Source organism: Schistocerca americana, chromosome 7 (genome assembly GCF_021461395.2).
Source record: "Schistocerca americana isolate TAMUIC-IGC-003095 chromosome 7, iqSchAmer2.1, whole genome shotgun sequence".
Lineage (NCBI taxonomy): Eukaryota > Metazoa > Arthropoda > Insecta > Orthoptera > Acrididae > Schistocerca > Schistocerca americana.
Window position 1 is genome coordinate 490,757,689 of NC_060125.1, and position 15,380 is coordinate 490,773,068.

At 37.7% G+C, this 15,380-nt stretch overlaps 1 protein-coding gene across 1 annotated transcript in view; it reads right to left on the reverse strand.

Moving 5' to 3' along the window:
* LOC124621808 (stromal interaction molecule homolog) overlaps positions 1 to 15,380 on the reverse strand; it is a 133,756-nt gene that overhangs the window by 33,375 nt on the left and 85,001 nt on the right. The window lies entirely within an intron of this gene.

Here is a 15,380-nt window from a genome sequence, read left to right on the forward strand (position 1 = left end):
CCAGGACTCATTTATGAGTTTTAGCGGCACACACGTTGTACACTTACTTCCATAATATACACTTACTGTACGTTAATTTGTACAAAATGTTCAATTTGACTGCCAATGACATTTTGCTTATAAATATAGTTGCAATTTTAATCATCTTAAATTAACCATGTCCTTTGTGATGATGGCATTCTCAAAAGTAATCACAGCATCCAATTTGTTTTCATCATAAAATCTGTGATTGATAATGGAGGTTAGTCATAGATGTGACTCTTTGGGGCCACAAATAACTGTTAGTCAGCAGAAAAATTTGGTATCACTGAAGCAAATGTTTAAAGGTGGAATCGAATAAAAAACGATTTGTAGAATGCCAATTTTGCTTGCAAACATTTAGGGGAACTAAGCAGCAAAGATTTCCATGAATAGGTAGTGGTAATAACATTTTTTGGTTCTTCATGTGACATTTTATATCAAGAAAATTTTTTGCAATTTTGGTTGGCCAGAATCAGTTAAAAATACATAAATTCTCAAGATGCCTGTTTCAAATAAAAAGAGGAAGAGTCCGAGCACAAACTCAGGCTGGCAAAAGGATACTGACCATGTTCTTTACAGAGGAATCATCCAGTATTTGCCGCAGGCAATTTAGGGAAGCAATGAAAGCTAAATATGGATGTCCAGATGGGGATCTTAACTACTGCCTTCCTCTACACAAGTCCAGTGTCAAAATCAGGGTGCTGCCTGATAGTCAGGTACGAACAGCACATTCTAGTATAATTTTCCTTATACCTAGTAACTAAAGGTATTTTTGCAATAGCTGTAATGTTTCTTCAACTTTTCCCAACTCTGAATTACTCAGTTTAGAATATCTGCATATGAGTAACTTACTAAATAAATATAACTCCATGAAGAGTACAAATAAAAGTAGTTTTTCTCATGTTTAATGTCACTCAAACTGAAACGAGAAGAAGTGGAGTGCTCAGAAGGGGAGGAGGAAAGAAAATGAAACTTGATGGATTGATAGAGTAGGTGATGTTCTTTCAGTGATTACAACATTGAATCAAATTTACAAAGAACTTGGCTGTATGAGCACACTTATCAGTATGACATGGCACCACCTGTGTGCTGGATGCTTGCACTGACTTGTTTTGGAAGGGTGTCATAATTTACTGTCTCCTCTCCTGAGGCCATCTGGTCCATAACTATTGCAAAACTGGTCCTTGATATCCTGGAGACTTGCACTTAGAAGGTGTTGAAGTCCGAACTGGCCCACACATTTACTATGAGGGCAGATCTGGAAATCCTGCTGGCCATGGGAGTGTCTCAACTTCATGCACAGTTCATGAAGACATGTGCCATGTGTGGATGAACATTTACTGTTGAAAAATGGCCCACGATACTGTCACATGGGAAGTAACATAGGAGGACGTAAGATGTCTGTGACATATTATTGTGCTGCTACAATTCCCTCAATCACTACCAGCCTTGACCTGCAGTCATACCCGACGACTCCCCACGCCATGACACCAGAAGTAACATCACTGTGCCTCTCCAAAACACTAAAGAAGGGAACCTCTCAGCATATACCCAGTGCTTGGTGACGATGGTCATCCGGGGTGGGGCAGAAGTGAGATTCATCGCTGAACACAGTACGCCCTTCATGAGCAGTTTATGCGTCACTGTCACAGCATCATTCCAAAAGCAGCGATTTCTGTTTGCTAATGGCAGCCTACACATGGAGTGGCAATTCTCTAGTCCGGCTGTTGCTAGTGTTTGACCAATGATGCGAGATGACTCAGAATATTGCTGGGAATCCATTACTTGGCCTCAGATGCAGGCACTGATATGACGGCAGTTACAATGGCACTGGTGCACAATACTGTGATCCTACGTCTACATTTATAATCCAAAGCCAACTTACGGTGGTCTTTTTACAAGGTATACATAGGAGCAAGGACTACATGATCCAGTCACATCGATGTGACAATTGTCTATGTTTAATGTAAATGACTCAGATTAGATGTAGATTAAAACTGAAGAAACTGCAAAAAGGTGGGAATTTAAGGAGATGGGACCTGGATAAACTGACTAAACCAGAGGTTTTACAGAGTTTCAGGGAGAGCATAAGGGAACAAATGGCAGGAATGGGGGAAAGAAATACAGTAGAAGAAGAATGGGTAGCTTTGAGGGATGAAGTAGAAGGCAGCAGAGGATCAAGTAGGTAAAAAGACGAGGGCTAGTAGAAATCCTTGGGTAACAGAAGAAATATTGAATTTAATTGATGAAAGGAGAAAATATAAAAATGCAGTAAATGAAGCAGGCAAAAAGGAATACCAACGTCTCAAAAATGAGATCGACAGGAAGTGCAAAATGGCTAAGGAGGGATGGCTAGAGGATACATGTAAGGATGTAGAGGCTTATCTCACTAGGGGTAAGATATATACTGCCTACAGGGAAATTAAAAAGACCTTTGGAGAAAAGAGAACCACTTGTATGAATATCAAGAGCTCAGGTGGAAACCCAGTTCTAAGCAAAGAAGGGAAAGCAGAAAGATGGAAGGAGTCTATAGAGGGTCTATACAAGAGCGATGTACTTGAGGACAATATTATGGAAATGAAAGAGGATGTAGATGAATATGAAATGGGAGATATGATACTGCGTGAAGAGTTTGACAGAGCACTGAAAGACCTGAGTCGAAACAAGGCCCCGGGAGTAGACAACATTCCATTAGAACTACTGACGGCTTGGGAGAGCCAGTCCTGACAAAATTCTACCATCTGGTGAGCAAGATGTATGAGACAGGCGAAATACCCTCAGACTTCAAGAAGAGTATAATAATTCCAATCCCAAAGAAAGCAAATGTTGACAGATGTGAAAATTACCGAACTATCAGTTTAATAAGTCACAGCTGCAAAATACTAACGCGAATTCTTTACAGACGAATGGAAAAACTAGTAGAAGCCGACTTTGGGGAAGATCAGTTTGGATTCCGTAGAAATATTGGAACACGTGAGGCAATACTGACCCTACGACTTATCTTAGAAGCTAGATTAAGGAAAGGCAAACCTACATTTCTAGCATTTGTAGACTTAGAGAAAGCTTTTGACAATGTTGACTGGAATACTCTCTTTCAAATTCTGAAGGTGGCAGGGGTAAAATATAGGGAGCGAAAGGCTATTTACAATTTGTATAGAAACCAAATGGCAGTTATAAGAGTTGAGGGGCATGAAAGGGAAGCAGTGGTTGGGAAGGGAGTGAGACAGGGTTGTAGCCTCTCTCCGATGTTATTCAATTTGTATACTGAGCAATCAGTAAAGGAAACAAAAGAAAAATTCGGAGTAGGTATTAAAGTCCATGGAGAAGAAATAAAAACTTTGAGGTTCGCCGACGACATTGTAATTCTGTCAGAGACAGCAAAGGACTTGGAAGAGCAGTTGAATGGAATGGATAGTGTCTTGAAAGGAGGGTATAAGATGAACATCAACAAAAGCAAAACGAGGGTAATGGAATGTAGTCGAATTAAGTTGGGTGATGCTGAGGGTATTAGATTAGGAAATGAGACTCTTAGCCGGCCAAAGTGGCCGTGCGGTTAAAGGCGCTGCAGTCTGGAACCGCAAGACCGCTACGGTCGCAGGTTCGAATCCTGCCTCGGGCATGGATGTTTGTGATGTCCTTAGGTTAGTTAGGTTTAACTAGTTCTAAGTTCTAGGGGACTAATGACCTCAGCAGTTGAGTCCCATAGTGCTCAGAGCCATTTGAACCATTTTTTGAGACTCTTAAAGTAGTAAACGAGTTTTGCTATTTGGGGAGCAAAATAACTGATGATGGTCGAAGTAGAGAGGATATGAAATGTAGACTGGCAATAGGAAGGAAAGCGTTTCTGAAGAAGAGAAATTTGTTAACATCGAGTATAGATTTAAGTGCCAGGAAGTCGTTTCTGAAAGTATTTGTATGGAGTGTAGCCATGTATGGAAGTGAAACATGGACAATAAATAGTTTAGACAAGAAGAGAATAGAAGCTTTTGAAATGTGGTGCTACAGAAGAATGCTGAAGATTAGATGGGTAGAGCACATAACTAATGAGGAGGTATTGAATAGAATTTGAGAGAAGAGAAGTTGTGGCACAACTTGACTAGAAGAAGGGATCGGTTGGTAGGACATGTTCTGAGGCATCAAGGGATCACCAATTTAGTATTGGATGGCAGCGTGGAGGGTAAAAATCGTAGAGGGAGACCAAGAGATGAATACACCAAGCAGATTCAGAAGGATGTAGGTTGCAGTAGGTACTGGGAGATGAAGAAGCTTGCACAGGATAGAGTAGCATGGAGAGTTGCATCAAACCAGTCAGGAGTGAAGACCACAACAACAACACAACAATGTAAATGTGCAATAACCGCTCACAGGTAGCAGCATTAGCAAAATAGGGTACACAAAAGATTGTTGCACAGAAAACAGTGCAGTCATTGTCATAAGGTGGAAATGGAGCAATTTATCTGACATCCAAAAGGACACGATCACTGGCTTTCGAGCCAAAGGTGGAAGCATATCTGAAACAGCTAAGTTTATAGACGTGCAAGTGTTGAGGAAATGACTGATGAGCCAAGGGGCTACTAACAGTAACTCTTCAGTGAACATTGCTGCATATGGACCTCTACAGCTGGTGCCTGGTCCATGCATCCATGCTGACTGCTGTACATCAGCAACAAATGCATCTGGATGTCCACTGAGTGCTGACAGGTGTTATTTTCAGATGATCGCACTTTATGCTACATTGGACAGACGGCTGTTGGTGTGTACAGCGTGAAATGCCTGAAAGCAAACAGCCCGCAACAATCGTCAAAAGGGTCCACGCGGAAGGAGGGAATGTTATGGCCTGGGGAATGTTTTTGTGACAGCCCATGGATGATATTACCATACTGGAAAGTACAATAATCACCATAAGATGCATTTATCCTTGGGGCCCAAGTCTACCCATACACACAGTTTGTTTTTCCTTGGCAGAATGGAATCTACTTGCAGGTCAAAGCAATGTGTCATAAAGATAGCAGTGTACGAGGGTGATTCGAAGAGCACCTGGGTGAGTTTACCATATAAACCTCACCAGCAAACTCTCTGGATTAAAACCCAATTGAGAATCTGTGGGCCCACCTCAATCAGGCTGTAAGTGCCATGGATCATCAACTGAGAAAGCTAGCACAGCTGGCCACAGCACTGGAGTCAGCATCGCTCCACATCCCTGTCAGTACTTTTCACAACCTCACTGACACTCTTCCGGCATGTATCACAGCAGTCTGTGGCGCAAAAGGTAGTCGGGCAGGCTTCTGACAAGTGGTCACAATAATGTGGCTGGACAGCAAATATTGGTTGACTCTTCTAGAAACTTAATTTCTCAGAAATTTAACTGTAAACAGCACCACAATGCAGAATGTTTCTCTTGCAGCGTCTACCAGTGGAGTGTGTTGGGTCATTTTTGTGGTGCTTTTGTGCTAACTAAATGAACCCATAACAAAATGCACTGCTCTTCTTTGGATCTTCTCTATTTCCTACATCAATCTTACCTGGTATAGATCCCATACTGATGGGCAATATTCATGTATCGGTTAAACAAGGGTTTTGTAAGCTACCTCCTTGGTGATGGGTTAAATTTCCTGAGAATTCTTTCAATGAATCTCAGTCTGGCACCTGCCATACTCCAGATTAATTTTATGTTGTCATTCCACTTTAAATCACTCTGTACACACACTCCTAGATATGCTGTTACCATTAATTGTTCTGAAATCGTGCAGTCCTCCCTGCTGGAGGTCACACATGGTCGACCAGAGCCTTGATGATGAATATGCCTGCCCTCACGTTCCCATGCTGTCCAACGGGCCACTGTCATATCTGAATGCCCCCCCCCCCCCCCCTCCAAACTCTGGCTATTGAACTATTCGACCAGCCAGCCTATTGACATCCCGAATGAGATCCCTTTCGAACTCTACCAGTTCCTGGCAATGCTGTCTCACATGAGAACACGGCATCTGCATGTCCTTCACAGAGATCATCTGATGACGTTCACACCCCTTACATGCCAGGTAACAAAACTAAACACGAACAGCACTGATGCACTCTTGTGATAATTCTACTTGCCATAGAGAATTTCAACAGAGAATTTCAACACTAATCATCCAATACCCGCCAATTGTGTCTACATTTGTGAAGTTATAAGACAGCTGCCCATGTCTTCTACGTGCTTCATTTCTTTTTTCAGACAATATAGTTGTGTGTGATTTTCTCTACCTATTGTGTGAACACGACAATGTATCCATTTGTTCAATCACTACAGACCAATGCAATCCATGTAACCAATAAAAATATATAACAAAGAACACAATACACAATAACATTGCTGTTTGGTTTCTGTGATTCTATGAAAGAAGTGGTTAATTTCAGAAATCTTTTAAGGCAGTGACTGTAACGTGTGTCCAAACCTGCAAGGTAGAATTTTCACAGAATTTGTATATGACCACAGGGTAGTTAACACAAGATATGTTACAATTAATGCTGAATCAGATTCAATGGAGATCATATGTTGACTTTCTTACACAAAGTATGGTCTGGAAAGCTCTGGCAGAATGTATATAAATTCTCTCTCTCTCACACACACACACACACACACACACACACACACACACAGAGAGAGAGAGAGAGAGAGAGAGAGAGAGAGAGAGAGAGAGAGAGAGAGCATATTCATGCAAAAGCTATTGAAGTTTTGATTCTTTCCTGTGAGCCTGTTGATACACAAAGCTTGTACATCCAAAATTATAAAGTAGTGATACAGTATTTACAACTGTGCGAAGCACAGTAAAACTCCATGAAACCCTTCAATAACTATATTTGAGATACAAAATAACATAAAATAACAGAAAACTAAGTACTTTTATTATGGCTGCTGCAAAACAATGACTGATATAGAATGATAAGGGGATAAGCTAGTCGGAAAAAAAGTAATGTATGTTGTAGTAAACTCCTTTTAAAACATCATTTACTTCTCAAATTTTATACCACACAAGTCTTAACTGCATCCTAAATAGAAACTGGATAACAGACACAAGCTCAACTTATAAATTTATGATCACATTCCTCAACTTATGCATTCCATTTGCACTTACGATATTATCATCCTGGGTTTATTTCTACATCTTTCTTTTATTTCCATATATTCTACTCTTTATCTTAGATTTATATTGAGCAGGTTCGAAAATAAGCAGCCTTTTCACGCACATCATCATAAAAACCACTGATTTTGAGACCACTATTTAGTTTTTAAACAATCTCTTCATTTGGCACTATATAAAATTAGCTTTTTCATTCCCCGTTAACAGAAACAGAGACATTTGCTGGACTGTGATGATATCTATAACATATATTCTATTTCTTCAGTTAAGCAAACAGATCAGAAATATTAAGTCCAGATGACAGACAAAAAGAGCATGGGGCTGATTCAAATCATTTCCGCTCCATTAGTAGACACTTATTTTCTGTTCTCTCTATTCCTCAGGTCTATCTGTTCAGTTACAAAGATTTCTTTCCTGTGTGTTTCTTTTATGTATTTCACTGCTTTCCTCTGTGTTTGATCAAGCACTTACATCTTTTTGCAAAATTGCAAATAGTATTTTCAGTGTCACAAGGTTTCTCAAATTGTTTCCACAACTTGTGCAATCACTGATAAATATTATAATTGACAACAAAAACAGGAACATGTCCAACATCATTTTAATGCTTCTAAGGCCTTCATGGTTCCCTATTTTCTTTCAGAATATGTCGGATTTTGAAATGGTGAATGTTATTTTAGATCTTCATTATCTGGCTCTCACCATTTTAACTTTTGAAGACAAGTGAGTTTTCATCTTACTTGATCACCATAGTTATTCTAGTCAATTGTCTTCTCTCACATTTTTATGCTTTTTTTGATTGTGAAACCACATCCTTTCCATATATAATGATATGAAAAACTTGTAGCTGATTAATTTCCTTCTTTAAACACTGCAAAATAATTTGAAGAACGTGGGGTACTGCAAATTCTATACAAAAGCAGAAAAATTATTTTGATACTATATCACGACAGTAGATGATGTGGCCATTTTTCTCACACAGACAAAAATTTTAAACTTCCATGACCATTTAGTTCCGGGTAAGCTCAAACAGTTTTATTTCTACAAACAATAATGTGAAACTATTGTGAAGAGCACTGTCAGTGCAACAAAATAAGACATGTATAGAGAGAAAATATGTACACTGAATAATAACACAACTATTGCAGACAAACTGCCTAAATTTTTTTACATATGATTTCCATGTCAGTGACGGAACACTTTTGATGAGGACACATCTTTAAAATTGAAATAGAATATACAAACAGAAGGCTTTTTCTAGAACAGCTGGTGCTCTGCTGTAACTTTTGTACAGCCTTTTATGTTGGTGTGACTAAAAACTAGCTGCCAAATGGAATGAACAGCTGCCTCCTGGCCTCAATCTCCATTACTGTCAATGCTACATCCCCCTCCACCTCTGCACCCATGGCCCTCTTTATTCATTTTACATCCCCACCCTCCTCTACGTAGTCTCTTCCTTTCTGAATTTTGTCCACTCTTCCTAATCTGCTCCTCCTAAGTGCCGAATCCAACTCCCCATGTCCGCACCAGAATGAGCTCATTATTGTCATATTCCTATCCCATTTTCTTATTGCCTCTACCTCCCAGCTGTCACCCACCCTTCCCTCCAATACTGCCACCTTTATCCATTCATTCACTCATTCAACCGAATACAAAGCCCATATCCGGGTCAAGCTTAAATGCCAGTACAACAAAGTCGGCAAGGAGTGAAGAGAGAGTATTTTATCTGTGCTACTTACTTCTGAAGACAAACATTGTCTGAAAGCTTAGAACACTTTCTGTCATTTAAATGACTGTCGACTACCCAATACCTCAATCATACACCAAGTTGTTAAATTACATGTTCTGTTAATTGGTTCACATTGTAATGACAACGATAGGACATCAATAAGTATCTCTATCGTATTGCCTGCCACAACATGGAATGATGGCCACCCCACGCAACTCTTATCGTATGATATGCGGAAAGGGAAGTTTCAATTTATCTGACTTGCTTCAAAAAATGGTTTTACTTAGATGAACCAAAGCTACATCAATCTCCACACTTATTTTCTCAGTAAGGCTTTAATTTTTTGCATAAGAAATGAAAAGCACTGTTTTGAGATTCGCGTGTAAAATATGTGTATATGTTTTCAATTTTTGTCCATAGTTAGTGTGATACTTCAAAGTAAAGTACAGTGCCTTGCATATTGTTTGTGTTGAAAAATGTAGTCACTAGCCAATTTTCATTTGGTGCATTTTACAATGTATTAGTCCTTCATAAGAAATGTAGCTGATATATCTAAATTGTTCCTAATGTTGGAAGTAAAGTTGTACCTCCTTCCAATCTCGAGTAAATACGTGATATATTTTGGCGTTTGGGCACAACAAGCTACAATGTCACACTCGATGTTGACTGCGCGCTACACTATGTGGAGCTGTCTTTTGTTGCTGCCATACTGTATGCCATATTGTCACAGTGGGAAAACGAGAGTCGCACCAATAAGCGTCACTTCATGCGACCTTTATTACAACGAATCATATTGCATATCATATTACCTCAGTGTGGACTGCTCCTAGCAAATAGAAATTTGAGAGTCATTACTTTCACTTACACTTCATTTACACATGGCACAGTATTTTGCAATAAGAATCTGTCAGAGCAATATACGAGCAATCATCAATTTGGAGTGTGATTTGGACAAACCAGTGTGCCTTCTTTTGACTTGTGGACTAGGTACATGTCATGTAAATTTTTATGTAAATTTAGAACTTAAACTGATATCTGAACTACAAAGGTTTTTAGTCATTTAAAAAAAAAAACAATGCTTCGCTACAGATGAACATTTTATGAAGGCACCTGCAAAAAGCAATGAGACCAGCAAGAGTCTCACAATAATATGCTATTTCAGTTACTATCTAAGCTATACATGAAAGTGACATACAACATAAATTCAAAAACAATACAACATTATTATTTAATAAAAGGAATTCCACCATAGGAAAGCAATGTGTATCCTAAAGGATTTTGCATAAAAATAAATTATTTGTTTTATCATTACATCATCTCTGTTACATTTCCTTCACCATATATTTTGTATTGCCTCTTCCACTAATGTCCTGGAATAAACTGCAGCTTTGCATGAATTTTTGACTTGTCCTTCATTTATAAGTATTTTGACTAGTATTTTTACATTCCTCATACATTTTATTCCTTGCACATGTTGCAGTTAACTCTAATGCATTTTCTGAAATTGCATTTTGTGTTTAGACAGCATATTTTTCTCAAACTGCAAACTATTTTGTAGTTGTCATTTACATGTTACAAGATCACTTTTACCTCTGTAAAAACTATTCTTGGACACCATCTGCCTATTTTCTCTGCTCTTTTCCTATCATCTCACCCACAAAAGTTTTCCTGCAGTTAATCTTACTGCACATATCTGGCAGTTTCCTTTCCTTTCCACCTTTTAATACATGTAATGTATTAAATTTCTTTGTTGTGATATTTCTTAAACATAATCCTATATAGGTCTACAAACCAAATTCATTTGTATGGGGTTCTGTATGTTTTAATACTACTTCTAATATAAGGATAAAGAACACAAGCAAGTCTCAGTTTTTCTATGTATGTATTACACATACCCTTACTCCCTTTCCTTGCAAAAGTTAACAGCACGTTACTGCTGTTTCTTCCATTTACTTCTTCCTACTTGAGAAGTGGAGCCTTCTACAGGAAAGTACCACTTTCTATTCATTTGTAACCTAAATTCTTCCTTAGATGTATTATTCGTAAGGTATGAATTTCTTCACCAGTCCACTTGTTCCTTGTACATCCCACTGCTGTCTATCCAAAGACTTCAATCTCATGACAAATTCTTTTCCTTTGCTCTCAACCGTTTCTTAATTCTTCAGTTAGCTTCATTTTCATCATCCCAAGCAGTGACACACTTCTAATTTCTATTACTTACACATGTTATCATATTTTAGTAGTGTTTCCTGACACTTGGTTGTAAATCTTGGTCTTATTAAAAAGGACATTGGATTTTTTTGTGACATATAAATTTCTCTAAGGGGTTTACTAGGTCTCTGTCTAATATTGAAGATAAAAGCTGGAGCATCAAACACAGCAGCCATCCTTTCACAGCCAATAGCATTTGTTACCAGGATCTAGGTGTTATTTTCCCAACAATCCTAAATAACTAATTTGGTAATAATCATTCTCACTGGTTCCAATATTGTTATGATGGTGGGTGTGACACCAATACTATGCAGACTGGCTCTGTGCCATGTAAAACAAATTTTGTAATTAATGCATTGCTTTGCATTTTTATCACTAACTTCTTCCAATTCCTTTTGTCTGTAGTTAACTACAAAGGAGACACAGAACTATATCACGAGAGATCAGGTTATACACCATGCTTAATAACTGCAAATCCGTCAGACCTATGCATGGTTGACAACATGCAATTCATGCTAACAAGCACATTAAAAGATTATGACAGTGTTTCACACATTTGTCAACAGAGAATCAAGAATGTAAAAATCCATACTGTGTACACATATACAGTGTCCTTTTGCAATTTCTTATCTGTACTGATGTTAGAATGAAAGGAAACTAAAAGACTTCAATAATTCGTTCAATCTTTTTGTTTCAAACACATTCTTAAACTGGAACTTTCTTTTTCACATCACATGAGTTAGACTCACTTAAGATTTTTATCAATACAGAAAAGTAACTCACATAAAAGCCTTTATTTGACATGAACTCATGCAGTGCAATAGTCTAGTATTACTTACCCGCATTTTTTTCTCAATAATTTTTAAAAACCCACTGCAGATGGAATATAACACCTTCATTATAATCATACACAGATTTGTTTCTGAGGCTGTCGTGCAGCAGGTAGCCAAATATGAAATTACATACCCGCTCTAGTGTTCCTACAAAACTGTACTATTAATGCTGAACAACATATCTAAAATTTTAAAGAATGTGAATAATCACAAACATTGCATCAAATGAACAAATTAATAACTATGCCTTCTCGAAGAAAAAAACTTACGCAGAAAAAAAAGGGAGATGATTTGACTTCAAGCAGAGTGTAGTATATCCATTTAAGAACAGTTTTTGTGGATTCCAAACACTTCACATCTCATTTATTTTCAGTGAGAATAAGACTAGGATTACTATGTTTATAACAACTCAAAATTCTTCATTAATAATATAAAAGAGTAGTCGCATAGCATTTTAGACATTTTCAAATAAACAGGATGACAAAGAAAACTATGTGGCCAACCTACTGCCTCAAACTGTATGCCCAAGCTCCTCAAATACATGGGTGTGAAAATTTCTAATAAATTCAAAGGAATCAAGTTAATGCAAATGAATTTATGCCCACTGAAAAGAAAGCTATACGAGACACTGGCACTTGAATGCTACTATTCAGTGGATGAATTCATGCAGGATGACCTGGTAATTTAAAATTGGTTACAACTTGTTATGTGCCCCATAAGTATTTATAGCTGTTCATAGAAATATTATTTTAGTTTTGTATTACTTCTAAGTGTAAAAATTATTGCAACTATAAAGTAAATTTCTGACAAGTTACCTGTACACAAGTTGAATGGATTGCAAATCTGTCATGAGATGAATAAACCACAATTCACACTGTGATGGAACTAAACAATTCTGGCACTGTGGACAACAATCAGGACAGGTTTTTGACAGGTGAAATTACTTCCCTTTACTTTAAATTCCAGCTGCTGTGGCTTACACTTACGCAATAAGTACTGCACTATGTTGCACCTACTGTACACTGCAGATTTTTCTATTCGTTCTGTAGTGTGTACAAACAAATACAAAAATTTTCCCCAGAAATTCAACAATGTTTTCTCTTCTTCCAAAACTTGCGCAAACTTTAATACATATTCCATAAATGAACTTTTTCTGTAATACAAATGATTTCTTTTAGTGAAATGCAAGGCAGTACATATTCAAACACATTCTCAAGCAAGTCATCGACACCAAATTGGAACAGTTTGTGAAGATAAAGAGAACACGAACTGAATGTGTATTTAATTTAAAATGTTCACTGGAAACCAATAAGTAAAAAGCCTCAATGATGTCACAGCTATGCCTGCAACATATGAAGAGCAAGTCTCACATGAAGTTGTCACTTCCCTTCAGTTTTCAGCTTAAGGAGCTATCTGAGAGGTAGCAGTTACTGAAATTTGAAACAGGTACTTAAGACTGGCATACTTGTCTTCAGTTGCTATGTATCACAGTGTAAATACTTTGCTTGTCAGCACTTAATCCCCTCCTTTGAAATGTCCTCATCAATTGCTGTAAAAAGCCAACAAAAAGGGGAACCAAGCTGAGGCTGGAATTGCAACTCTGAGATAAAGGCACAACGATCATGTGGTTCATGCCTATTCAGACACCTAGATTTTATTGCTCCCACGTTATTTTAATTACTTCATCACGAGAAGTGCACACATCATACAATATAATTCTGTACAAATATTACAGTTTTGCAGCATTACTGTAACTAGCATTGTATTATAGTGAGTGAAACCTGTGTGCAATGAAGAATTCTCTCAAGCTCTCTTCAGTTAACTTCGGTGCAAATGTTTATTCAGATACATGTTAAAGACAGTGAAGATTGGCGAACTGTTGTTGAACACTCGTTTGCTTGTGTTCACTTCCATTTTATCCAGTATAAACAAATCTTGAAAAATAAAGAAACATATCCTCACCATAACAAATGTTTATTTCAAACAGATTTTTTGGAAGAGAGAGGGGGACTTTTCTTTTATCAGAGGGGAGGATGTGCAGGTAGGTGAAAGGGGCAAAAACTCAAACATTATATGAGGTGCAATACAAAGGAATGGGGGTGGAGCAAGAGAAGAAGAAGAAGAAGAAGAAGAGGAAGAAGATGATGATGAGTCTGCCCAATTTTCAAAGGTATGACAAAACTGACACATTAACACACAAACCATAAATGCAATGCAGGAAATGTAAATCAGTTTGAAGTTACAGATATCACTGTCATGGAGCTCCTGTCTCAAAAAAAAAGAAGAACCAATTTTGCACTCAGCACTAACAGTTCATTTAAATATAGACGTTATTACTTTATGTTTGCCTTATATACAGCTTTCAAGTAATTGCATGTTCACTGTTTGAATCAGATTTCTTCATTTCAGCATAAATCTGTTTCAGGCGAGTTCCTCCTCTCACTTCGACATCATTTTAACCCTCATGAACTTTTCCCTGTTTTTAACTAATTTCAAACCAGAATATTTTATCATTTAGGATGCCCCATTGTGTAATGAATGCAAATTTTCTTTATCACTTTTTCTCACATAGCAGGGTTCCCTCTTCAAACCGATCTCTTTGTTGCCTCTTATGATTAAGTTCTTTCCTTCTCTGATTGCCAATGCCTATAATTAATTCTACAAAAATTCAGCAGAACAACAACAATGGTTATTAACCCTGCAATGCATATACAGGACCTTTGAGTCCCTTGAAAGTTTTCTTTTTAAATTTTCTCGTAACTCTTGATTTGATTTCAGACTCCTTTCAAGTATGTTTACCCTTTGGCTTCCCTATTATCAAGTCAGAGCTAAATTATTTTTCATGTTCTTTTGCACAATTCAAAATATTTGTCGAAACACCGATGCATTTGCAGGGCTTGTTTTCTATTCTATATATACTTCTACATTTGTTTAGGATCAGTTTTTAAATCAATGACTGAGGCAGTGGCAGCATTAGCAGGGGGGGAGGGGACCACCAGAAATACTTTTATTTGTTAGAGATGTTGGTATACCTTTGAGCTTTTTGTAATCATATGCTTTATTACCACACAGTTTTACTGTTCTCCACTGCTACTGGCAACTACCATTGTTAGTTTAGTTTGCCTGTTGCCACAATGCAGCTGGAAGATTACAGTTCTTCATATAGTAGTACTTCAGCAGAGTCTAAATGTGAAGCTCCACATCAACAGTTCAAAGATGCCAGCACATAAATTAGAAATTAGAGCCTCCTGCAACTTCTTCTATACCTGTACACAATATCATAAACAAGGCACCCAGTCCAACATGTGGATTGAAAGCCTGTAAACCTAAGTATGCCTGGGGCTATTTCATCCCCAAGGAAATACGAGACGAAGTCATCAATTGCACAAGTATAGAGGGAGAAGACTGGCAGCCTCATGTAGTAAAACACGAAAAAATGTTTCATTTGTTGGAATAGCAGGTTTTCTT